Below are 27,169 nucleotides of genomic sequence, written 5' to 3'. Positions count from 1 at the left end.
AAAAATGGACAAAACTATAAGGTGTAGGTCTGTAAGAACGGACAAACTCCTCGACTTTTCCTTACAGAGTCACACACGTAGATAGCTTCAATTTGGCCGTGATAACAGCCGTTACACGGTACTGAGAGAGGAGCGTGCACGTACACCGCTGTACGGTGTATGTAAAATTGTCAAGATCCATGTTTTTGTATACAGACTGACACACGCTGTCTCTCTTTAGTTTTGAATGTAATCAAACAGCAAATATACTAAACTGTTTGAAAAACGGACAACACTATAAGGTGTGGGTTTGTAAGAACGGACAAACTCCTCGACTTTTCCTTACAGAGTCACACACGTAGATAGCTTCAGTTTGGCAGTGATAACAGCCATTACATGGTACTGAGAGAGGAGCGTGCACGTACACCGCTGTACGGTGTATGTAAAATTGTCAAGCTCCGTGTTTTTGTATACGGACTGACACATGCTGTCTCTCTCTAGTTTTGAATGTAATAAAACAGCAAATATACTAAACTGTTTGAAAAATGGACAAAACTATAAGGTGTAGGTCTGTAAGAACGGGCAAACTCCTCAACTTTTCCTTACAGAGTCACACACGTAGATAGCTTCAATTTGGCCGTGATAACAGCCGTTACACGGTACTGTGTGAGGAACGTACACCGCTGTACGGTGTGTGAAAAAGTGAACGCTCACTACCTCACCAGGACAAAACAATACAATTTGGATTGCTTTTAAAAAGCAGTTTGAACACCAGTGTGCACACAGCAATGCAGCTAGCCTTAAAAGGCAGGCTAATCACCACCAGCGCTGCTGCACAAAAGCAAAAATCTTCACCTTTCACTGCACAGTAACTACAGTGAAAAGTACTAGCAGCAGAAGCAGTTTTTTTTTTCTTTTTGCCTTCCTAACGCTCTCCCTACAGAATTGGCAGCTGCAGCAGCTCTCCCTATTCTGAGATCAGCATGAGTAACATGGCGGTCGGTGTCCCCGCCCTTTTATACCCCCTGTGATGCCACACAAAGCAAGCCAATCACTTGCATGCCCTTCTCCAAGATGGTGTTGACCGCTGCCTATGTTATCACGTTGCCTAGAGTGTCTGTTCTTCCTGATTGGCTGAAAAAGGGCGCTAAAGCATATTTTGAAACGCGACTTTGGTGCTAAAGTCGCCGACCTCATGGCCGACCTCACGCTAAGGTCGAGTTTCATTTCATGAAACCCGACTTTGGCGAAAGTCGGCGGCTTTTGAATTTTTTCGACCCGTTACGCTCAACTCTAATGGTTAGTGGTTGGATGAAGCTATTTATTGTCAAACTACTGTGTTTTCTCTGTTAAAATCATAACGACAACCCAAAACATCCAAATTACCCTAATCAAAAGTTCACATACTCTGATGATTTTGGCCTGATAACATGCACAGAAGTTGACACAAACGGGTTTGAATGGCCATTAAAGGTAACATCCTCACCTGTGACCTGTATGCTTTTAATCAGTGTGTGCATAAAAGTTAAATGAGTTTCTGGGATCCAGACAGACTCTTGCATCTTTCATCCAGCCACTTTTTAAAAAAATTGCCAGGAAAATTGTTCAGGCTGCAAAGAAAAACCCACAGATAACATCAGCTGAAATATTGTACTCTCTGAAAACTAATGGTGTGGCATTTTCAAGATGCACAATAAGGAGGCACTTGAAGAAAAATGGGCTACATGGTTGAGTTGCCAGAAGAAAGCCATTACTGCGCAAATGCCACGAAGTATCTCGCCTACAATACGAAAAACAGCACAGAGACAAACCTCAAAACTTCTGCAACAAGGTAATTTGGAGTGATGAGACTAAAATTTAACTTTTTGTCCACAACCATAAACATTATATTTGGAGAGCGGTCAACGGGGCCTATGATGAAAGGAACACCATTCCTGCTGTAAACATGGAGAAAAAACACAAAAATTGAGCTTGGTTTGAGTTGGTACACATGCAGCATATATTTTGCTCACATGGCCAAAAAGCATACAAAAACCTACAAAAGACAAAATGAAAAAAACCCTGCTATAATTAAATAAGTAAAAAGCAAAAGTGCATTTAAATCATACAGAGTTCTTAGTAATACTGTATTTGATCAAACATAGCATAAAAGCCGTCCCACCATCGACAAGGTGACTCTGCGGTCGGGGCGGTCCTACACTGTCTAGTATTAATAACCTTATCACGTGTCAAAGTTGACGTCTGTGTGAATAATGGCAGACACGGACCGGGTTCCAACCACTAGGAACTCTGTCAGGGGAAGCCTTTAAATACAATTTCCAGCTCAGGAGAGGGATGCCACACCCCATCTTGCACAGAATGCAAAAATACTCCGTGGGTCCTGCTATCTATGATCCAGTCCTACTCCAGTCCTGCTTCCCATGTTCCTGCTCCGTCCTGCTAGCTATGCTCCAGTCCTACAGTCCTACTCCAGTCCTGTCTCCAGTGATCCTGCTTCGCCCTGCTGTCTATACTCCAGTCCTGCAGTCCTACTCCGGTCCTGTCTCCAGTGATCCTGCTCTGTCCTGTTGTCTATGCTCCAGTCCTGCAGTCCTACTCCAGTCTTGTCTCCAGTGATCCTGCTCTGTCCTGTTGTCTATGCTCCAGTCTCGCAGTCCTACTCCGGTCCTGTCTCCAGTGATCCTGCTTCGTCCTGCTATCCTTGGTCTGGCCCTGCAATCCTACTCTGACCCTACCTCCTATAGTCTCATGCTCCTACTCCAGTCTGTTCTGAGCCACCCCTCTCGGTACCGGCTATCGTGGTACCATAACCCCTGGGCCTGCTCCTAACGATCCCTGTATAGGGGTCAGCTCCACCTGGCAGCTCGCCTGCGGCCCCTTGGTGCCACGGTCCAGAGGGTCCACTGTTGTGAATTTGCTTTCTGGCCTCCCTCTGGTTATTGCTGAAGGTAGTGGAGCTGGTGGGTTTGACAAAGGGGTGGCGGGTTCTCTTTCTGGGCTCCCTCTGGTGGTTACTGGAGGTAAAGGAGCTGATCTGATTGACAGAGGCTTGCCACCTGATGATGAGGAGAACAATTGGAGATCTGGGGTTTCAGATTGGGATTTAAGACAGCCGACGCCCTCTGTCCCTGTTGGTGATTTTTGCTTCCTTGCCTCCTGAGGTCTGATGTATCCAGCTCTTTCCCTGCATGGTCCAGCTAAGTGATTCTTTTGCTTTTCTGTTTGCATTTGATTTGGTTCTGTCTATCCCTGCTTTATGCGGGTCAGCCAGCTTCGGCTGGGGCTGTGCTGAATCACCGCCCATATATTGCTGCTTGTGCCAGTTTGTTTTGTCCCCTGTTAGAATGGTCTCTATTTACTCTGCTTTCAGAATCTACCAGAGTGCTGATATAGTGGGAGGCGAAGTCGTGTGACTTCAGGTTTTTTTTGCATCAGACGTGTTGGACCTTTTGCAGGGTTTTTTGTGTGATTGCAGACAGTGTCTATCCTTTTCTGTCCTGTCTAGTCGGTGTGGGCCCCATCATTTGCTCAGTCTGTTTTTCTGCCTACGTTTGTGTTTTCATCTTGTCGCGGCAACTGTATATGTTTGGGGGCTATCTTTACCTTTGGGGTCTGCTCTGGGGCAATTTAGATTTCCCTTTTCTTGTTTAGGCTTAGTTAGGTCTCCGGCTGTGCCGAGGCGTCTAGGATCATCGTAGGTACGCTCCACGGCTACTGCTAGTTGTGTGGATAGGACTAGGGGTCTGCAATCCGCTTTGCTACCAACCTCTCTGGTTTTCTGTGGCTTAGCTTGGGATTTTCCTCATCTGTCCAGCCATGGTAACAGTACGATCAGGCCATGGACTCCGCCGGTTCTACTGCTGCTACCCAAAAGGAGTTGCTCTTTTTGTTTGAGAATCAGGGATGCATCATGTCTTTGTCGGCCTTGCAGGTGGCTGATCCTGGAAATGCCACTCAACTGGCCAGTCTTCAACAGGAGCTGGGTCAGCAACGAGATACTCAAGCCCATATTTTGAGTTACATGGCCTCCATTGATAGCCGCTTGTCGGTCCTCCAGTCTGCCACTGCGATCCCGACTCCTCCCCCCGTGTCTACAGCTCTCCCGGCACCCCGCCTTGCCAAGCCGCCTCGGTTTACTGGTGATCTCAAGCTCTGCAGGGGGCTCTTAAATCAGTGTAGCCTCCATTTTGAATGGTTGCCTCAGCAATATCGCTCTGACCGGGCCAAAGTGGCCTTCATTATGTCCCATCTGGAGGGAGAGGCCCTGTCTTGGCTGAACCCTCTCTGGGAACGGGACGACCCCGTTGTCTGGAGTCTTACAGTCTTCTTGGATACTTTTCGCAGGGTTTTCGATGAGCCGGGTCGGTTAGCCTCTCTCACCGAGTCTCTTTTTAACGTACATCAGGGTTCTCTCACGGTCGGACAGTACGCGATCCGCTTTCACTCTCTCTCCTCAGAGCTCGGCTGGAATAACGCGGCTTTGGTAGGGGCATTCTGGCGCGGCCTTTCGAGCAGAATAACGGATGAACTCGCGGGTCGGGATACCCCGACCACCTTGGAGGACCTTATCTTGCTGGTCACCTGCATTGACCTACGCTTCAAGGAGAGTACTCGGGAGTCAGCGAGAGACAGGAGCTCCACTAGACCAGCTTCCCTTTCCACCCGGTCTGCTAGTCCCCGTCCTGCCGGGTCCTCTTCTCCCTCCTCGGACAAATCCATGCAGGTAGATTGCCCCAAGTTGGATGAGTTGCGTCGGAGAAAGAGGATGGCACAAGGCCTATGCCTCTATTGCGGAGGTTCATCACACTTTGTCCGCACCTGTCCTGAGAAACCGGGAAACTCCTCCACCTAGGTCAGGTAAGAGAGGCCTCTCTATGTGCTACTACGTGGATTCAGGCTTGGCAGGTAACTTCATCTGGCGTGAAGAGGTGGACAAATACCAAATTCCCGTGGTTACCTTATGTAATCCTCACCTGATTGCCACAGTGGATGGCATACCGCTACAGGAGACCGTCACTTTGGTCACTGAGGAAGTGGAGTTGCAAGTCGGAGCCTTACATCGAGAGAAAATAGCCTTTAACGTTTCACCCAAGCTCTCCCAGGGTGATTCTACTCGGTCTTCCTTGGTTAAGGACTCATCAGCCTGTTCTCGACTGGTCTTCAGGGGAGGTACTCCGCTGGGGGCACCCATGCCAAGCTCGCTGTCTGACTCCTGTCCGTCTGGCGGCCGCTCCTCTACCACCTCCAGACCTTCTGGGCCTTCCTTCAGCCTACAGTTCCTACGCTGATGTCTTTGATAAGAAGGAAGCGGAAGTTCTTCCTCCACACCTGCCTTTTGACTGCCCAATTGAACTAATCCCTGGTTCAACACTCCCAAAGGGCAGAATCTACTTCCTGTCTCCCGCAGAGACCGTAGCCATGTACGAGTACGTCTGGGAGAACCTCGCCAAAGGCTTTGTAAGGAAATCCTCCTCGCCCACGGGAGCCGGGTTTTTCTTTGTCAAGAAAAAGGATGGATCTCTACGGCTGTGCATTGACTATAGGGGCTTGAACGAGATTACCATCAAGAAAAGGTATCCTCTTCCACTCATTTTGGAGCTGTTTGACCGTCTCAGAGAGGCTCGGGTCTTCTCCAAGCTAGTCCTCAGGGGAGCCTATAATCTGGTCCGTATCCACGCAGGTGACGAGTGGAAGACGGCTTTCAACACTCGAGACGGCCATTATGAGTACCTGGTCATGCCCTTTTGTCTCTGCAATGCTCCTGTGGTGTTTCAAGAGGTCGTCAACGAGATCTTCCAGGACCTCTTGTACTCCTGTGTGGCCATGTACTTGGATGACATCCTCGTCTTCTGTCCGGATCTCTCGTCCCACAGAAAGTGTTTGCCTGGTGTTAGAGCGTCTTCGGGAGAATCGCTTGTATGCTAAGATAGAGAAATGTCTCTTTGAGCAAACCTCTCTGCCTTTTCTGGGATACATTATCTCCGACGCTGGATTAAGGATGGATCCCGAGAAGTTGACTGCCATTCTCAAATGGCCTTGCCCCGTCAGAGTAAGGGCGATACAACGGTTTCTCGGATTCGCCAATTATTACAGGCAATTCATTTCTCACTTTTCCGCAATAACCAAACCTATTTCTGCTCTCAAAAAGGTAAAGGAAGCATATGGCCATAAAATCACAAAGCTTTATTTAAGTCAATACAAAAAATGACATAGACAGTTTAAAAATTGGATACATATCCAATATGGTACTGCAAAGTGTATATGTCATTAGCAATGAAATACAAGCAGTTGTGAGTTACATGCTGCACAAAAGTAGAACAGTATGAAAAATAAATAAAACAGCACCACTTCTGAATAAATTGTGAACACAATAATTCTCTAGTATAATACCAATATTACTCCTATTTTTAAATGATTACTACATGATGGTGAGGATTAAATATACAAAAATATATGACAATATCCACACTGGGCAGGTGTCACCTCCAACTAGGCGACAGCAAGACAAATACAGTATATATCTTAAATAAAGTAAAGGACATGTACAAGATATATTGTCTCAATAGGATTAATAAACATCACATATGTCAGGTATGTTGCCTCAAGAGGATTAATAAACCTGCCAAGTGTAGACTGTGTCAACCATAGGCTCAAAAAGATCATGCTGGTAAATACAAATAGTGAATAGCAGTGCTCATATTTATCAAAAGATAGTATATGCAATGTTGCTAAATGAGAAATAGCAGTGCTCCCGTTTTAACAAGATTACTGTCTACCATATTGTAATAATGAAACATAAAAAAATATATATTGCAGCAATGATGCATATCAAAATAATACCAGTATTATAGCAATGATAACACATGTACAACAAGGAATGGCAGGCTTAGTAAATGTACACATGAATATATAGTCCATGGGACCCCAAAATGTGCCGCTACTATTCCTGATGCAAATGTGAACAGCTTAAATGTAAAAATGTACAAGTGTACATGAAGCATATACGACCTTGCAGTGTCCCGGTCCCCGACGCGCATTTCGCGTTAGCTTCGTCTCGGGGATAATCCACTTGTACATATATGGTTGGTAGCTGTGCACACATACTGACCTGGAGAATCACACTGCCAGCTCAATTTTACCATATAGTGAACATAGTAAATAAAAAAAAAAGTAATTGTGGAATTGAACATTTTTTTTATTTTCAACAGACTTGGAATTTTTCCTAAATTTTTAAGTACATCACATGGAAAAACAAAAGATGTCACTCAAAAGTACAACTTAGGCCTCTTTCACACATCTGTTTTTTGTAATCCGGCACGATGCGGCGAAATTTTTCATAACCGGATCCAGCACCGGATCCGGTTTTGTCCCATAAGCTTTCATGGTCGCCGCACCATGCCGGATGGTTATGCGTCGTGTCCGGTTGTTGCCGGACACGGCAAAAATTAGCCGTCCGGCATCTGCAAAAAACGTTCTCTGCAACGTTTTTTGTCAGCGCCGGACCGGCTTTTTCCACAGCGCATGCCCGGACTCTGTGAATGTTAACCCCACAAGTGCCCGGCGAGAGAGAGAGAGATCTCTCTCTGTCACCCGGACACTTGTGAGAGATCTCTCTCGCCGGGCACTTGTGGGGTTAACACTCACAGTGTCTGGGTGAGAGAGATCTCTCTGTGGGGTTAACCCCACAAGTGACCGGCAAGAGAGAGAGATTCTCTTGCCTGGACACTGAGTGTTAACCCCACATGTCTCTCTCTCTCTCCACCCCTCTCTCCTACCCTCACCTCCCTTTCAGCAGCTGTCTCTCTCAGCGGCTGCCTCTGTCCACCTCCTCCTGCGGCTCCTTTAAATCTTGTCCAAGCCGTATCAGACGCCGCACACACATCCGGTGTCACGGCTGCAGGCCGGATCCGGCTGCCCGTCTTTTCGCCTCACGCCGCCGGACCCCACACACCGGATGTGTGAAAGTAGCCTTATCCTGCAAAAAAACAAGTCCTTATACAGCTAGATTGATGGAAAAAGGAAAAAGTTATGGCTCTTCGAAAAATGGGAAGAAAAAACAAAAATGGCAAAACGGAAAATTGTCCGGCGGTGAGACCGTTTATAATATTAAAGTCCCTACCATTCTCAATATCCAGCTAATTACTATATCTTTTTTTCACTTTACTTCCTGTGACATTTCATTTGGGGGCTGTCTCAAGCAACACGTCACAAGAAAATGGCTGTCCAGTAATTTTCCCTCAACCTCTATCACGGTTCCTTCTGAAACAGAACATCAAGGGGCAGAGCGATGGTCCCTTATCACAGCTTTGTCAATAACATCCCCTGATGATGTCATGTTTCAGGTGGGGTAACGGAAAATTTACTGAAGTGTTTCTATGGCTGCAACCACACTTCTAATGTGACCTCTGACCACATCTTTAGTGGCGCCCACCACAGTCCCTGTTCCTGAAACCACCTGCTCTTTCTGAAAAGAAATGTCATCTATCAGCGGTGATAAAAGCAGGGTGAGTGACAGCTCCCTGATGTTGATTTGTTTTAGGGTGGTTGGATGGCACTGCCATCAATCACCCTGTTTCTACTACCTTCTCCCTTGATTTCAGGGAAAGATGCGGCAGTGTCAAAAGCAAGATGTGTGGTGGTGGTAATCAAATATGTGGGCGGTGGGCAAGAGAAGTTTGTTGGCTTTCACAGAAGATGTCGGCGGCACACACAGAAGAAGTGGGTCTGTTGCTACTGAAGCTGAAGTCATCCCTCCATTGCCCCCAACCAAAACAGGACATCCAGGGACGGTGTTGACAGCTGTGGTAAGTAACTGTAGCATCACCCCATAATGACGTCCCATTTTAGAAAAGGTGTGAGAAGCTATGGAGAAGTGACTGTAGGGTCATCCTTCTGCAACGTGACTCTTGAAACTGCCCTGGAATGTAATGTCACAAGAAGTAAAATATAAGGAAACAACACATATAGGGAATTTAGCCGAGTAGGAAGAATGGCAGTGAATTGTATAATATAGATAGATCTTCAAGGCTATGACGGCCTCCCCACGCAGGGGATAGTTTCTAGTTTGGGATCGGAAAATACAGGTATATGTTCTAATTACAAAATGTATTTTATTTCGGGGGTCAGTTTTTAATTAGGTTTTGTAAGTATCATTTATTATTTCTTAATTATGTGTGTGCTCTGCTCGATATTTTGATATATCTATCTATGTTATTATTCCTTGTCATTCTTAATTTTTCATAATTATTAGGTTACTAGCTGAAGAGCCCGGCGCTGCTCCGGCATAGTAACTAACTACGGTTAGTTATAACAAATTATAATGATTATAACTATATATAAAGCTGAGTGTAGAGCCCCGCCCACTCCGCATAGCCACATTCAATCTAATATCCCACATCATCCCGTCAGCCAGAGCTACCGGACTACTACCCCTAATATCCCACATCGTCCCGTCAGCCAGAGCCATCGGACAACTACCACTAATATCCCACATCATCCTGTCAGCCAGAGCCACCGGACTACTACCCCTAATATCCCACATCATCCCTTCAGCCAGAGCCACCGGACTACTACCACTAATATCCCACATCATCCCGTCAGCCAGAGCCACTGGAATACTCCCCCTAATATCCCACATCATCCCATCAGCCAGAGCCACCGGACTACTACCCCTAATATCCCACATCATCCCGTCAGCCTGGGGTCAGAACCAGAGCACTGAGTGGAACGGTCCTAACTTCCATACCGGGGAACCCTTTAAGAGAGGCCTGGCTTCAGAACCAGAGAGCTGAGTAGATTTGTCCTGACTTGCATGCCAATGATCCCTTTAATAGAAGCCTGGGGTATCTGAGCGCTGAGGGATTTACACTAACTTCCATACCAGAGATCCCTTTAAGTGAGGCCTGGGGTCAGTACCAAAGCGCAGAGTGGATTTGCCTTCACTTCCATACCGGGGATCCCTTTAAGAGGGGCCTTGGGTCAGAACCAGAGCGCTGACTGAATTTGCCCTCACTTCCATACCGGGGATCCCTTTAAGAGAGACTGGAATCAGAACCAGAGCACTGAGTGGATTTGCCGTGACTTGCATACCAATGATCCCTTTAAAAGAACCCTGGGGTCAGAATCAGAGCATTGAGAGATTTGCCCTATCTTCCATACAGGAGATCCCTTTAAGAGAGCCTGGGGTCAGAACCAAAGCGCTGGATGGATTTGCCCTAACTTCCATACCAATGATCCCTTTAAGAGAGCCGGGTCAAAACCAAAGCGCTGGATGGATTTGCTCTGATTTCCATACCAATGATCCCTTTAAGAGGGAAGATGTGCCTATGGGATGGAGGATGTGTGATGGGGATATGGGCAGGGAGGGGGGATTCATTTCTGGGACATTAGATTGTGAGCCCCATCAGGGACAGTGATGATAATGTGCAAACTGTAAAGCGCTGAGGAATATGTTAGTGCTATATAAAAATAATGATTATTATTATTATTATGTACTCTCTGCTCCTTTCTGGAGGGCAGACAATGGCTGGGAGCTTATGTTCATGGGGATGCTAGATTTCTTCCACCATGTCAGTGTCTGCTGAGGTGTTGTCAAGTGGGAAAACTTGCCCATAACAACCAATCACAGCTCAACTACTTTTAACCAGCTCTGGTAATATGAGAGATGCTTAGTGATTGGTTACAAGGAAAACTGTTGCTCATAGCAACCAATCACAGCTCAGCTTCTTTTGAACACCTCTGGTGAAATGAAAGAGCCCTGCCCACTCCGCATAGCCACATTCACTCTAATATCCCACATCATCCCATCAGCCAGAGATACCAGACTACTACCCCTAATATCCCACATCATCCTGTCAGCCAGAGTCATCGGACTACTACAACTAATTTCCCACATCATCCCATCAGCCAGAGCCACCGGACTACTCCCCCTAATATCCCACATCATCCCGTCAGCCAGAGCCACTAGACTACTACCACTAATATCCCACATCATCCCGTCAGCCTGGGGTCAGAACCAGAGCACTGAGTGGAACGGTCCTAACTTCCATACTGGGGATCCGTTTAAGAGAGGCCTGGCATCAGAACCAGAGTGCTGAGTGGATTTGTCCTGACTTCCATGCCAATGATCCCTTTAATAAAAGCCTGTGGTGAGTATCAGAGCGCTGAGGGATTTACCCTAACTTCCATACCGGAGATCCCTTTAAGAGGGGCCTTGGGTCAGAACCAGAGTGCTGAGTGGATTTGCCCTCACTTCCATACCTGGTATCCCTTTAAGTGAGACTGGGATCAGAACTAGAGCGCTGAGTGGATTTGCCTTGACTTGCATACCAATGATCCCTTTAATAGAACCCTGGGGTCAGAATCAGAGTGTTGAGGGATTTGCCCTATCTTCCATACAGGAGATCCCTTTAAGAGGGCCTGGGGTCAGAACCAAAGCGCTGGATGGATTTGCCCTGACTTCCATACCGGAGATCCCTTTAAGAAAGGCCTTGGGTCAGTACGAAAGCGCAGAGTGGATTTGCCCTAACTTCCATACCAATGATCCCTTTAATAGAGCCTGCGGTCAGAACCACAGAGCTGAGTGGAACGGTCCTAACTTCCATACCAGGTATCACTTTAAGAGAGCCTGGGTTTAAAACTAAAGCGCTGGATGGATTTGCTCTGACTTCCATACCAATGATCCCTTTAAGAGGGAAGATGTGCCTATGGGATGGAGGATGTGAGATGGGGATATGGACAGGGAGGGGGGATTCATTTCTGGCAATTTAGATTGTGAGCCCCATCAGGGACAATGATCATAATGTGTGCAAACTGTAAAGCACTGAGGAATATGTTAGCGCTATATAAAAATAAAGATTCTTCTTCTTATTATTATTCTTATTATTATCATTATGTGCTCTCTGCTCCTTTCTGGAGGGCAGCCAATGGCTGGGAGTTTATGTTCCCAGGGACGCTAGATTTCTCCCACCATGTCGGTGTCTGCTGAGGTGTTGTCAAGTGGGAAAACTTGCTCATAGCAACCAATCACAGCTCAACTACTTTTAACCAGCTCTGGTGAAATGAGAGATGCTTAGTGTTTCTTTGCAAGGAAAACTGTTGCTTATATCAACCAATCACAGCTAAGCTTCTTTTGAACAGCTCTGGTGAAATGAAAGATGCTTCGTGATTGGTTGGTGATACACACACACACATACATACATTCACTTTTATATATAGAGATTAGACAAATCATGTTACATCAGTCTTTAATGCCAGGAATATGTGTCTTTCCAGTTCTTTATTTTTTTTCTCTGATTCTTTAGCTGCACATGGAAAAAAAATATGCTTCCTCACATGAAGGCGGCACAGGATGGGACATGCTCTATCAGTGCCTTAAGCCAAATTCAAATGTCTTTGTTTCACGGTCTGCCTACATATTTCTCTATGAGGCTGTTATTTCTGGATAAGAAACCAGCAGTCCATTCTGTACGTTGTTTGTGTATGTGAATCTAGAAAAATGGAGATTGAATTCATGCTACTGTATTTAATCTAAGACTAAGTTCACACAACGTTTAAAGTCATTTACCCACATTTCTGGAAAAGTGCCAACAATTTTGTCCGGCCCATTTTTGGGGTTAAGTGTTAAATTATGTCTAATTTGCCTTTCCTTTGTTGTTTCTTTTTGTGCTGTTTCAATAAACACAAAGGAAATAAACGTGTATAACAAAACATGTGTAATTGTAATAATTATCATGCCACAAATATTTTTCTGGAATAATTTCAAGGGTGCCAACATTTTCAGCCATGACTGTATACATTTGTGTGTGTATATATATATATATATATATATATATATATATATATATATTTATACAGCATACACTAGAAAGGCTATGTTCACATGTTGCATTATTGCAGTACTTTTTTCATGCAAATTAACAGCTGCATTTTACAGTACCAGCAAAAGCAGAAATCTCATTCACTCGCGTTTCCTGACTATATTGAAAAACTGCAGTGCTTTTGAAAACTGGAGCATTTCAATTCTTTCAGCATTTTTGTAGTTTTTTCAACCATTGAAAGTAATGAGAAAGTACAAAAATGCAACCATGTATTTTAGCTGCATCAAAAATGCAGCAAAAAATCTGCAAAAAAACAAGCCAAAAAAGCAACAGAAACTTCTTTTTGAAAACAACTTCTTTACTACCAAGAGGGTATGTTTTGCTTGCAAAGAAAAAGCCACAGAAATGCAACACTTGAACATAGCCTTATGCCTTATTCACAAATCCCTGTTTAAACATGTTCTGTACATGAAAAAAATTGTATCGTTGTTATCAGTGTTTTGGATCAGTTTTTCATCAGTATTGCTTAAAACAGGGAAAAATGCAAAGTCCTACGTCTGAGCAAGAAAATTTAAAAATTCCTATGCAGAATGGGAGGGATAGAACTAAGCAACAGCACATGTGAAAAAGGCTTGGGTATAGTAATAGATCACAGACTGAATATGAGTCAACAGTGTGATGCAGCAGCAAAAAGGCAAATACAATTCTGGGATGTATTAAGAGAAGGATTCAGTCTAGATCACGTGAAGTCATTATCCCCCTCTACTCCTCCTTGGTCAGGCCTCATCTGGAATACTGTGTCCAGTTCTGGGCACCACATTTTAAAAAAGATTTGGAAAACTGGAGCAAGTTCATAGAAGAACGACCAGTATGGTGAGTGGACTGCAAGCAATGTCCTATGAGGAACGATTAGAGGATTAGGAAATGTTTAGCTTCCAAAAGAGAAGACCGAGAGGAGATTTAACAGTTGTCTACAAGTATTTGAAGGGTTGTTACACTGTAGAGAGGTCTGCTCATTTGCACAAAGAAAGACTAGATACAATGGAATGAAACTGAAAGGGAGAAGATACAGATTAGATATTAGAAAAAACTTTTTGAAAGAGTGGAATAGGCTGCCACGAGAGGTGGTGAGTTCTCCTTCAATGGAAGTCTTCAAACAGAGGCTGGACAGACATCTGTCTGAGAGATGGTATAGTGAATTCTGCATTGAGCAGGGGGTTGGTCCAGATGACCCAGGATTTCCCTTTCAACTCTACGATTCTATGATTCTAGGTCATCCATGTGTCCATTTTTCCCATCAGTGTTTTTTTACAGATGAATAAATAAATAAATTACAAAGCTTCTCCTATCCTTTGCAATGTTAAACACGGACAGCACATGGATGGCCTATAGATAACGTCCATGTGCTGTCCATCTTGTTCACAAACCCATAGACTTGTACTGGCCCTTTTCATCCATCATACTGGAAAAATCGGACATGTGAAAAGCACTAGAGATTATGTGCGCGTGTTCTATCCATGCAGGGACCAGATGCAACAAGTACGTGCAACGCAGACATCTGAATGAGGCCTGACAGCTTAATCTACTCCTCCAATGGCTGGATATCCTTAAAGACAAAAATGTCCAGGAAGGATGGGAAATCTTGAAAAATGAAATTCTCAAAGCACAGTTGTTAACAATTCCGAAAAGAGGGAAGAACAGGAAGCATTTAAGGAAACCAGGATGGATGAACACAGAACTTAAGCACATGCTAAAAAGGAAGAAAAAAATGTTTATAAAATGGAAAGAGGGAGGCATATCTAAAGAAGAATATAATGCTGTCTGCAGAACCTGCAGGGCACAAATCAGATTATCTAAAGCTGAAAATGAATTGAGGCTTGCAAGAGATGTCAAAAGAAATAATAAAGGATTTTGGGGATATGTCAAAAGTAAAAGAAAAGTCAAAGATGCTATAGGATTTTTACAGGATGAAAATGATGAAATGGTAAGACAGGATGTTGAGAAGGCTGAACTTTTAAATTCCTATTTTGCATCTGTTTTCTCTCAGAAAGGAAATCTAACACCAACTGTTCTTCACTGTCCTAATAAGGGAATAGAAGAATCCAGGATATCTATAAACAGAAAGCTAGTGAGGAAACACTTAGCTAAGCTAAATGAATTCAAGTCTCCAGGTCCAGATGAATTACACCCCAGAGTACTGAAGGAGATAGCAGAAGAAATTTTTGAACCCCTCTCCATAATCTTTGAAAATTCTTGGAGAACAGGAGAAGTCCCAGAAGACTGGAGAAGAGCAAATGTTGTTCCTATCTTCAAAAAAGGGAAGAAGGTGGACCCAGGCAACTATAGGCCGGTGAGTCTGACTTCTATACCAGGAAAGATCTTTGAACAAATTCTTAAACAACATGTATGTCAGTACCTGGATAAGAATGATGTGATTAAACAGAGTCAGCATGGGTTTGTAACTAATAAGTCATGTCAGACTAACTTAATTTCCTTCTATGACGGTATCACTGATTGGGTGGATCAAGGAAATGCTGTAGATATAGTATATCTTGACTTCAGCAAAGCGTTTGACAAAGTCTCTCATACAATCCTTATTGAAAAAATGACTAAGTATGGAATGGACAAGGCAACTGTTAGGTGGATTCATAACTGGCTTAGTGATCGGACCCAAAGAGTGGTCGTAAATGGCTGCACATCCAGTTGGAAGAATATCTCAAGTGGGGTACCACAGGGCTCTGTCCTGGGCCCTGTATTGTTCAACATCTTTATCAATGATTTAGATGAAGGAATTGAGGGTAAACTGATTAAATTTGCTGATGACACAAAGCTAGGAGGGATAGCTAATACTAGAGAAGAGAGAGAGAGGATTCAAAAAGATTTAAATAAACTGGAGAAGTGGGCAGCAACTAACAGAATGGTTTTTAACAGGGAGAAATGCAAAGTACTACATCTGGGCAATAAAAATGAAAAAAGCAAATATAGAATGGGAGAAATAGGGCTAAGTGGCAGCACATGTGAAAAAGACTTGGGTATACTAATAGATCACAGACTGAATATGAGTCAACAGTGTGATGCAGCAGCAAAAAAGGCAAATGCAATTCTAGAATGTATTAACAGAAGCATACAGTCTAGATCACGTGAAGTCATTATTTCCCTCTACTCCTCTTTGGTCAGACCTCATCTGGAATATTGTGTCCAGTTTTGGGCACCACATTTTAAAAAAGACATCAACAAACTGGAGCAAGTTCAGAAAAGAGCGACCAGAATGGTGACCGGTCTGCAAACCCTGTCTTATGAGGAAAGGTTGCAGGATTTGGGAATGTTTAGTTTGCAAAAGAGAAGACTGAGAGGAGACTTAATAGCTGTCTACAAATATCTAAAGGGCTGTCACATTGTAGAAGGATCAACTTTCTTCTCATTTGCACAAGGAAAGACTAGAAGCAATGGGATGAAACTGAATGGGAGGAGACACAGATTAGATATTAGAAAAAACTTTTTGACAGTTAGAGTGATCAATGAGTGGAACAGGCTGCCACGAGAAGTGGTGAGTTCTCCTTCAATGGAAGTCTTCAAACAGAGGCTGGACAGACATCTGACTGGGATGATTTAGCGAATCCTGCTTTGAGCAAGGGGTTGGACCAGATGGCCCAGGAGGTCCCTTCCAACTCTACGATTCTATGATTCTATGATTCTATGATTCCTCACATCCTGACCCGCTGGGGAATTTATCAGGTGTAAGTCCAGTCTTGATCCTGAAGCCTTATTGTGGGGGTGCAGGAGGTTTGATAAGTCCCCTCATTCTCGGGATAGCGGCTTTTTGTGTCGCTGGAAGTTTAGGCAACATTTATTAGTAGATTCCCACCAAAACATCAGTCCCTCCTGCCGCACCCTCACCCCACAGGTCTGGCTCCAGAAGATAACGAGGTCACCATAGCTGAACCTTTATACGACGACTCGATAGATAACCTGGCATCATTGCGATAAACACCTACCGGATTACTATGGTTCGGTGGACGGTGGAATCATCCGTTGTGTGCCGCAGAGTGCAGGATACAAGAACGTTACATTTATCTGTAAGAAGTCTCCGAAATGCTTCCTTTGTGTTTCAGTTTCCTTTCAACAGAAATCCGGCGCCCCTCCCATAAAGAATCTTTTTTTAATGTTTTTATGTTAACCCTTCTCTGCCTGGTGTCTTGATGCACCAAGCAAAAATACAACATTTTAAAATGTTTCTTTCATAGGGTTGGGTTTTTTTTTTTTTTTAAAGTTTATTTTTATTCTTATTGTGTAGAAAACACATCAGACTTTCTTATTCTTCTTATTTTTCTGAAATTTGAGAGTTATTCTTGGTAATTTGTGAGTATTATGTAGGTAAATAAAATGATCAAAAGTAGTGTTGAGCATTCCGATACCACAAGTATCGGGTATCGGCCGATATTAGCTGTATTGGAATTCCGATACTGACTTCCGATAGTTTTTTCATATGGGATACCGGAATCGGAAGTTCCCATAATGCTATGAGCCCGCTCGCTTTGATTCAGCCAATGGGAATCCTCAGAAGTGTGGGCACATCCTGTTAGGCATGTAGGCATGTTAACTATTCGCATGGCTGTGATTGGCTGCTGAAATGATGTCATGATGCACTATAAAAGCCGCTGCCGCCGCAATTTCTGGTCACTCTGCTGTGAATTCAATTAGGGACAGGCTGCTGTTGAAGACTGTGAGGGACAGTTAGAAATAGCGATTCTGCAAAACATATTGTGCTTTAACTGGGCTACATAAACCACCACTGTAGCTTTCTCTTTTCCCTAGCAGCAGTGTTCCCAGCTGTCTGCAAGGGCTGTGTGAGTGCAGCTCACGCTGTGGAGTGGGTCCTGCAGCCACGTCTGGTTGTAGGCCGCCCAGCGTGCCTCACTGCTGCCTCATACATATTTTTCTTTTTGAGCTGCTTATTTTTCAAAAATTCTATCTAGTGTGCTTCCATCCGTATCCATATACGTTGGTTGCAAACACTAGTAGTAGACAGCGAAGCCTTTCTGCAGCCTTTCAGTGCTAGTGCCCACTTAGCTGCACTGTTCACAGCTGTCTGAGAGGTCTCTGACTGTGTGTGAGTGCAGCTCATGCTGAGTAGTGTGTCCTGCAGCTAAGTCTGGTTGTAGGCCGCTCAGCGTGCGTCACTGCCTCACACATATTTTTCTTTTACTGCAGCTCATTTTTTCTTCTCCTATTAGTGTGCATCCATCTGTATCCATATACGGTGGTTGCAAACACTCTAGGAGTAGACAGCGGAGACTTTCTGCAGCCTTTCAGTGCTAGTGCCCACTTAGCTGCACTGATCACGGCTGTCTGAGAGGTCTCTGACTGTGTGTGAGTGCTGCTCACGCTGAGTAGTGTGTCCTGCAGTTACGTCTCGTTGTAGGCCGCTCAGCGTGCGTCACTGCCTCACACATATTTTTATTTAATTGCAGCTCATTTTTTCTTCTCCTATTAGTGTGCATCCATCCATATCCATCTACATTGGTTGGTTGCAAACACTATATAGGAGTAGATAGAGGAGCCTTTTTTCTGGCTTGAGCCCTTCATCTGCAGCCAGATTAGTATTACCCAATTTTTTTGGAGCCTCATCTTTTGCATTGTAGGTTACCTGCCTGCATTGTAATAGCTCCAAAAAGTTGGTGATACTATCACTTTCAAATCTTTGGTCACATCCTTTTAGTTTTTTTTCACAAAAAAAAACAACAAAGTTCACCAAACACTACATTTGAAAGTGTGTGCAGTCCATACACACACTTCATAAAATTAGTGTTTCTTCTACCTGTAACCAGCTGTTCAGGAATAAGCACACTAAGCCCCCCCCTTTGTACTTTTCTGCCTATCGTTATCAGTCTAGCAACATGAAGAAGGCAGGGAGTAAGGCACGTGGGTGTTGGCGTGGAGTCTCAGCAGGGAGAGGACGTGGGAATTCTGCAGGGAGAGGACGTGGGGATTCTGTGCCTGCTGTGGGCACCAGTGAGTCAGCATCCCCCAGTTTTAGCAGGCAACAGTCCTTTATGCACAGCTTTGTAGGACCTCGCCGTACCCCACTGCTGCGGGAGGAACAAATTGAAGCCTTTGTCGGATGGATGGCAGCTAACACATCGACTTCAATGACTTCCACATCCTCTCAGGGCCAGAGCACCGAAGAGCAACCATCTGTCTCTTCACCACCTGCCAAAGTGCCCAGGTAGTCAGAGAGCCCTGGACAGGAGCCATCACAGCCTCTACTTCTGTTCTCTGAATCTGTTGGCTTGGAAAGAGGGGGCCAGCCAAGCAGCATTCCAGAATGTGATGAAGAGGGAGTATGCAGTGATGCGCAACTTCTTTGTCCCTCTGAATCTGAAGAGGCGGGTGGGCCAGTGCCTATGGTCAGCACACCTCAGTACGCAGGTGCCACTTTCTGGTGCATACGGTGCTGACGAGACAACCCAGGAGAAGCAGGTGTTTGAAGAGGGGAGTGTAGATGATGAGGTCCTTGACCCATCATGGCGTGAGGAACAGGAAGGTGGTGGGAGCACCTCTGAGGAAGAGATTCCCCGAATGGCCAAAAACAGGAGGGAGAGGGAGGGGGCAGACTTGGTAGTGGGAATGTGGACAGAGCAGGAGACCTTGCTGGACACACATCATGGGATCAACTGACGTGACTGAACCCCTGTAACCCAGGAACAAGTGTGGATAGTGCAGACGACACTTCAGAGCAGCAACTGGCGGGGGTTGGAGGCCAAGGGAAATACTAGAGACAGTAGAGCCAGAGGCCGAAGTGGAGCACGGTTACAAACAGTAGTTGTGTACAACCAATATAAAACTCGCTCCAAGTAGGCCTCATCCTGCTGCATGATTGACCCTTGGGCTCCAACATCGCCAGTTGCTGCTCAGAAGTGTCTTTGGCACGGGTACTCCCTCCTGCCCAGCCTGGTTCCAGCATGCCTGCTGTTTTCGGGTTGTGTCAACGTCACTTTACCACCGATACGTTGTCCTGTCGTGTTGCGGTCGGGTTAGCCGAGTCTATGGTGCCTGCAGTTTCGGTGCTTCCTATGTGGGCTGCGGGTTCTGGTACTAAAGGCTGGTTTCCGTAGTGCCAATAGGACAAGCACCCCTGTTGGACTATGGGATTCGGTAACTGCGTCCTGCTCGCGGCCTTGCAACTTTGTTGATTATGGGTACCTTCTGCTACCCATCCGGGTTCCAGCACCGTCAGCTGGTTCTCGGCAGTGTCTTTAGCACGGGTGCTCCCTCCCGCCCAGCCGGGTTCCAGCACTGTCAGCTGGTTCTCGGCAGTGTCTTTGGCACGGGTACGCCCTCCTGAACAGCCGGGTTCCAGCACCGTCAGCTGTTTCTCGGCAGAGCCTTTGGCCGAGGTGCCTCCTTCTCGGTGTCCGAGTTCCAGCAATGTCTGCTGGTTCTTGGTAGTGCTTTTTAGCTCAGGTACCTCCTGCTTAGAAACCGTGTTCCAGCACCGTCAGCTGGTCCACAGTTGTGCCATTGGCTCTTGTTTCTTCTGCTACCCATCCGGGTTCCAGCACCGTCAGCTGGTTCTCGGCAGTGTCTTTGGCACGGGTACTTCCTCCTGCCCAGCCAGGTTCCAGCACTGTCAGCTGTTTCTCGGCAGAGCCTTTGGCCGAGGTGCCTCCTTCTCGGTGTCCGAGTTCCAGCAACGTCTGCTGGTTCTTGGTAGTGCTTTTTAGCTCAGGTACCTCCTGCTTAGAAACCGTGTTCCAGCACCGTCAGCTGGTCCACAGTTGTGCCATTGGCTCTTGTTTCTTCTGCTACCCATCCGGGTTCTAGCACCGTCAGCTGGTTCTCAGCAGTGTCTTTGGCACGGGTACTCCCTCCTGCCCAGCCGGGTTCCAGCACCGTCAGCTGTTTCTCGGCAGAGCCTTTGGCCGAGGTGCCTCCTCGGTGTCCGAGTTCCAGCAATGTTTGCTGGTTCTTGGTAGTGCTTTAAAGCACAGGTACCACCTGCTTAGAAACCATGTTCCAGCACCGTCAGCTGGTCCACAGTTGTGCCATTGGCTCTTGTTTCTTCTGCTACCCATCCGGGTTCCAGCCCCATCAGCTGATTCTCGGCAGTGTCTTTGGCACGGGTACTCCCTCCTGCCCATCTGGGTTCCAGCACCGTCAGCTGTTTCTCGGCAGAGCCTTTGGCCGAGGTGCCTCCTTCTCGGTGTCCGAGTTCCAGCAACGTCTGCTGGTTCATGGTAGTGCTTTAAAGCTCAGGTACCTCCTGCTTAGAAACCGTGTTCCAGCACTGTCAGCTGGTCCACAGTTGTGCCTTTGGCTCTTGTTTCTTCCGCTACCCATCCGGGTTCCAGCACCGTCAGCTGGTTCTCGGCAGTGTCTTTGACACGGGTACTCCCTCCTGCTCAGCCTGGTTCCAGCACGCCTGCTGTTTCTGGGTAGTGTTAACGTCACTTTGCCACCAATACGTTGTCCTGTCTTTTTTCGGTCGGGTTAGCCGAGTCTATGGTGCCTGCAGTTTCGTTGATTCCTATGTAGGCTGCGGGTTCTGGTACTAAAGGCTGGTTCCGTAGTGCCAATAGGACAAGCACCCCCTGTTGCATCTGTTTTCTCTCAGAAAGGAAATCTAACACCAACTGTTCTTCACTGTCCTATTAAGGGAATAGAAGAATCCAGGATATCTATAAACAGAAAGATAGTGAGGAAACACTTAGCTAAGCTAAATGAATTCAAGTCTCCAGGTCCAGATGAATTACACCCCAGAGTACTGAAGGAGATAGCAGAAGAAATTTTTGAACCCCTCTCCATAATCTTTGAAAATTCTTGGAGAACAGGAGAAGTCCCAGAAGACTGGAGAAGAGCAAATGTTGTTCCTATCTTCAAAAAAGGGAAGAAGGTGGACCCAGGCAACTATAGGCCGGTGAGTCTGACTTCTATACCAGGAAAGATCTTTGAACAAATTCTTAAACAACATGTATGTCAGTACCTGGATAAGAATGATGTGATTAAACAGAGTCAGCATGGGTTTGTAACTAATAAGTCATGTCAGACTAACTTAATTTCCTTCTATGACGGAATCACTGATTGGGTGGATCAAGGAAATGCTGTAGATATAGTATATCTTGACTTCAGCAAAGCATTTGACAAAGTATCTCATACAATCCTTATTGAAAAAATGACTAAGTATGGAATGGACAAGGCAACTGTTAGGTGGATTCATAACTTGCTTAGTGATCGGACCCAGAGAGTGGTCGTAAATGGCTGCACATCCAGCTGGAAGAATGTCTCAAGTGGGGTACCACAGGGCTCTGTCCTGGGCCCTGTATTGTTCAACATCTTTATCAATGATTTAGATGAAGGAATTGAGGGTAAACTGATTAAATTTGCTGATGACACAAAGCTAGGAGGGATAGCTAATACTAGAGAAGAGAGAGAGAGGATTCAAAAAGATATAAATAAACTGGAGAAGTGGGCAGCAACTAACAGAATGGTTTTTAACAGTGAAAAATGCAAAGTACTACATCTGGGCAATAAAAATGAAAAAAGCATATACAGAATGGGAGGAATAGGCCTAAGCAACAGCACATGTGAAAAAGACTTGGGTATACTAATAGATCACAGACTGAATATGAGTCAACAGTGTGATGCAGCAGCAAAAAAGGCAAATGTAATTCTAGGATTTATTAACAGAAGCATACAGTCTAGATCACGTGAAGTCATTTTTTCCCTCTACTCCTCTTTGGTCAGACCTCATCTGGAATATTGTGTCCAGTTTTGGGCACCACATTTTAAAAAAGACATCAACAAACTGGAGCAAGTTCAGAAAAGAGCGACCAGAATGGTGACCGGTCTGCAAACCCTGTCTTATGAGGAAAGGTTGCAGGATTTGGGATTGTTTAGTTTGCGAAAGAGAAGACTGAGAGGAGACTTAATAGCTGTCTACAAATATCTAAAGGGCTGTCACATTGTAGAAGGATCAACTTTATTCTCATTGGCACAAGGAAAGACTAGAAGCAATGGGATGAAACTGAATGGGAGGAGACACAGATTAGATATTAGAAAACACTTTTGGACAGTTAGAGTGATCATTGAGTGGAACAAGCTGCTATGAGAAGTGGTGAGTTCTCCTTCAATGGAAGTCTTCAGACAGAGGCTGGACAGACATCTGACTGGGATGATTTAGCGAATCTTGCTTTGAGCAGGGGGTTGGACCAGATGGCCCAGGAGGTCCCTTCCAACTCTTCGATTCTATGATTCTATGATTCGGTAACTGCGTCCTGCTCGTGGCCTTGCAACTCTGTTGATTATGGGTACCTTCTGCTACCCATCCAGGTTCCAGCACCGTCAGCTGGTTCTCGGCAGAGCCTTTGGCCTAGGTGCCTCCTTCTTGGTATCTGAGTCCCAGCATCGTCTGCTGGTCCTTGGTAGTGCTTTGTAGCACAGGTACCTTCTGCTTAGTAACCGTGTTCCAGCACCGTCAGCTGGTCCACAGTTGTGCCATTGGCTCTTGTTCCTTCTGCTGCCCCTCCGGGTTCCAGCACCGTCAGCTGGTCCTCGCTAGTTCCATTTGCTATTGTTCCTTTTGTTACCCATCCGGGTTCCAGTACCATCAGCTGGTTCTCGGCAGTTCCTCAGCCTTCTTGCACCTTCTGTTACTTTTCCAAGTTCAAGCTTGTGGAAATGGTTTTTGATTCTCACTCTGGATCTCCCTGACAATGACCCTGAAGATGACGACCCTGAAGACCACACAGAAGAATACCTAAAAGATGACCCTGAAGAAGATGACCAAGAGGACAAAGAACATGAAGATAACCACCAAGATGCAGAACAACAAGAGACAGAAGAACAAGAAGCATAAAAACCAAAAGCAGAAGAACATTAACCCCTTACCTACAATTGACGTAATATTCCGTCCATGTGACCATGGACCTAATTACCATGGACGGAATATTACGTCATGCCCTTTAATGCGACATCGCGACTTAAGTCGCGGTGATCGCATTAAAATGCTGACGCCATCTTACCTCAGGATAGATGGCCTCGGCATCCCGGGCAGTCTCCGCCCTGGCCCACCCCTCTCTGAGCTGTGATTGGCAGTTCAATTCAGAACAGCCAATCACAGCGCTTCTCTTTATTTCAGCCAATCAGATTGGCTGAAACAACAGGATCCTAGGCTAGGATCGAGTACCGATGTACTGGATCCTAGGACTGGTGCCTGGCAATGCCAGGCACCGGGGAAAAGCCCCCAGATTGGCGCGATCGCCGATCTAATCGATCGCGCCAATCGCAGCGCACAGCGGCGCAATATCGCCGCTGTGCCCTGCTGGTACCGGCCCGGATTGGTGCTGTAATAGCACCGATCCTAGGCCGGAGCCTAGGACAGGCCCAGCAGGGCCTGCAGGAAGTGGTTGGCGCGATCGATTAGATCGGCGATCGCGCCAGCCACAGGGCACAGCTGCGGTCACGCTGTGACCGCTCTGTGCCCTGCTGATGACCTGGCCATGACCTGCCTAGGAATCGGAGCTGTGAGCTCCGATCCTAGGCAGTTACCATGGTCACCAGGCAGAGCAGGGATTGGTGGGATCGATGTAATCATTCGATCCCACCAATGACAGGTCACAGCAGCGATGTGACCGCTCTGTGACCTGCCCCTGACCTGCCTCTGACCTGCCTAACCTGTCTGCAGGGGTCCTCACTCTAGCTGAGGATTCTTGCAGAGAGGTCAGACACAGCAAGAGCTCCTGTGCTGGGTATTGTGGTGCCACAGCTTGTAGCATCACAATCCCTGCAGAAGAAAGAAGAAAGAAAGAAGAAAGAAAACTACAAATGTACAGTTGTGGCCAAAAGTATTGACACCCCTGCAATTTTGTCAGATAATACTCAGTTTCTTCCTGAAAATGATTGCAATCACAAATTCTTTGGTATTATTATCTTCATTTAATTTGTCTTAAATGAAAAAACACAAAAGAGAATGAAGCAAAAATCAAAACATTGATCATTTCACACAAAACTCCAAAAATGGGCCAGACAAAAGTATTGACACCCTCAGCCTAATACTTGGTTGCACAACCTTTAGCCAAAAAACCTGCGAACAACCGCTTCCGGTAACCATCAATGAGTTTCTTACAATGCTCTGCTGGAATTTTAGACCATTCTTCTTTGGCAAACTGCTCCAGGTCCCTGATATTAGAAGGGTGCCTTCTCCAAACTGCCATTTTTAGATCTGTCCACAGGTGTTCTATGGGATTCAGGTCTGGACTCATTGCTGGCCACCTTAAAAGTCTCCAGTGCTTTCTCTCAAACCATTTTCTAGTGCTTTTTGAAGTGTGTTTTGGGTCATTGTCCTGCTGGAAGACCCATGACCTCTGAGGGAGACCCAGCTTTCTCACACTGGGCCCTACATTATGCTGTAAAATTTGTTGGTAGTCTTCAGACTTCATAATGCCATGCACACGGTCAAGCAGTCCAGTGCCAGAGGCAGCAAAGCAACCCCAAAACTTCAGGGAACCTCCACCATGTTTGCCTGTCGGGACCGTGTTTTTTTCTTTGAATGCCTCTTTTTTTCTCCTGTAAACTCTATGTTGATGCCTTTGCCCAAAACGCTCTACTTTTGTCTCATCTGACCAGAGAACATTCTTCCAAAACGTTTTTGGCTTTTTCAGGTAAGTTTTGGCAAACTCCAGCTTGGCTTTTTTATGTCTCGGAGTAAGAAGTGTGGTCTTCCTGGGTGTCCTACCATACAGTCCCTTTTCATTCAGACGCTGACGGATAGTACGGGTTGACAATGTTGCACCCTCGGACTGCAGGGCAGCTTGAACTTGTTTGGATGTTAGTAAAGGTTCTTTATCCAGCATCTGCACAATCTTGCGTTGAAGTCTCTTGTTAATTTTTCTTTTCTGTCCACATCTAGGGAGGTTAGCCACAGTGACAAGGGCTTTAAACTTCTTGATGACACTGCGCACGGTAGACACAGGAACATTCAGGTCTTTGGAGATGGACTTGTAGCCTTGAAATTGCTCATGCTTCCTCACAATTTGGTTTCTCAAGTCCTCAGACAGTTCTTTGGTCTTCTTTCTTTTCTCCATGCTCAATGTGGTACACACAAGGACACAGGACAGAGGTTGAGTCAACTTTAATCCATGTCAACTGGCTGCAAGTGTGATTTAGTTATTGCCAACACCTTTTAGGTGCCACAGGTAAGTTACAGGTGCTGCTAATTACACAAATTAGAGAAGCATCACATGATTTTTCGAACGTGCCAATACTTTTGTCCACCCTCTTTTTTATGTTTGGTGTGGAATTATATCCAATTTGGCTTTAGGACAATTCTTTTTGTTCTTTTTCATTTAAGACAAATTAAATGAAGATAATAATAACAAAGAATTTGTGTTTGCAATCATTTTCAGGAAGAAACTGAGTATTATCTTACAAAATTGCAGGGGTGTCAATACTTTTGGCCACAACTGTAAGTGTTAATTGATCCCTGATCCCCTGCCCAATCTATCTTCACCCCCCCACCTATCTTCATCCCCCCATCCCCCGTCCACCCCTCCTTTTACCCCCCTCACCCCCCTATTACCCCCTCCACCCTCCCTTTTGCGCCGCCTCCGTGCGCAGTCGCCGAGCGTTGATCGGTGACGCAGTTCACCGATCAACACTTATGCCCACTTTTTTTTACTCCGCACACACATCCCGTTTTTCATTTTTTTCTCCCCCCCTTGTGCCACCTAACTACAACCCTAACTGACCCCTGCCCAATCTTTCTTCATCCACCCCAATCCCCCCATCCCCCTTCCCCCTATTTTTACCCCCCTCCACCCCACTTTTGCGCCACCTCCGTGCGCAGCCGCCGAGCGTTGATTGGTGACGCAGTTCACAGATCAACACTCGTGTTCGCTTTTTTTTCCTCCGCACACACATCCCGTTTTTCATTTTTTTCTCCCCCCCCTTGTGCCACCTAACTACAACCCTAACTGACCCCTGCCCAATCTCTCTTCATCCACCCCAATCCCCCCATTACCCACCCCCCTCCACCCCACTTTTGCGCCACCTGCCTGCCGTTTTAAATTTTTTTCTCCCCTTTTTGTGCCACCTAACTACAACCCTAACTGTTGATCCCTGCCCGATCTCTATTCATCCACCCCAATCCCCCCAGCCCCCTCTTTTTACCCCCCTTTGTGCCGTTTCCGTGTGCACATTTAGCAGCCGCTGAATTTTGATAAGTGACACAATTCACTTATCAAAGTTCGTGCCGGCTGTTTTCCATTTTTCTTTTTCACCTCCCCCCCCTTTGAGCCACCCCTGTGCACACATCCACCAGCCACTAAATTTTGGTAAGTGACGCCGTTCACTTACCATATCTAGGTCCTGCTGTT

At 45.7% G+C, this 27,169-nt stretch overlaps 1 protein-coding gene across 1 annotated transcript in view; it reads right to left on the bottom strand.

Annotated features, from left to right (window-relative positions):
* LOC141098658 (uncharacterized) overlaps positions 1-16,903 on the bottom strand; it is a 34,917-nt gene extending 18,014 nt beyond the window's left edge. Inside the window, exon 1 of the mRNA XM_073586628.1 lies at positions 16,793-16,903. The gene's annotated coding sequence lies outside the window, so the exon portion shown is untranslated. The remainder of the gene's footprint in view (positions 1-16,792) is intronic.
* Between the last annotated feature and the right edge of the window lie 10,266 nt (positions 16,904-27,169).

This window comes from Dendrobates tinctorius, unplaced genomic scaffold, assembly GCF_039654945.1.
Source record: "Dendrobates tinctorius isolate UK_male_01 unplaced genomic scaffold, ASM3965494v1 ptg000093l, whole genome shotgun sequence".
In the NCBI taxonomy this organism is placed as follows: Eukaryota; Metazoa; Chordata; class Amphibia; order Anura; family Dendrobatidae; genus Dendrobates; species Dendrobates tinctorius.
Note: the sequence above shows the minus strand (reverse complement) of the source record. Positions and strands in the feature narration are given on the sequence as shown.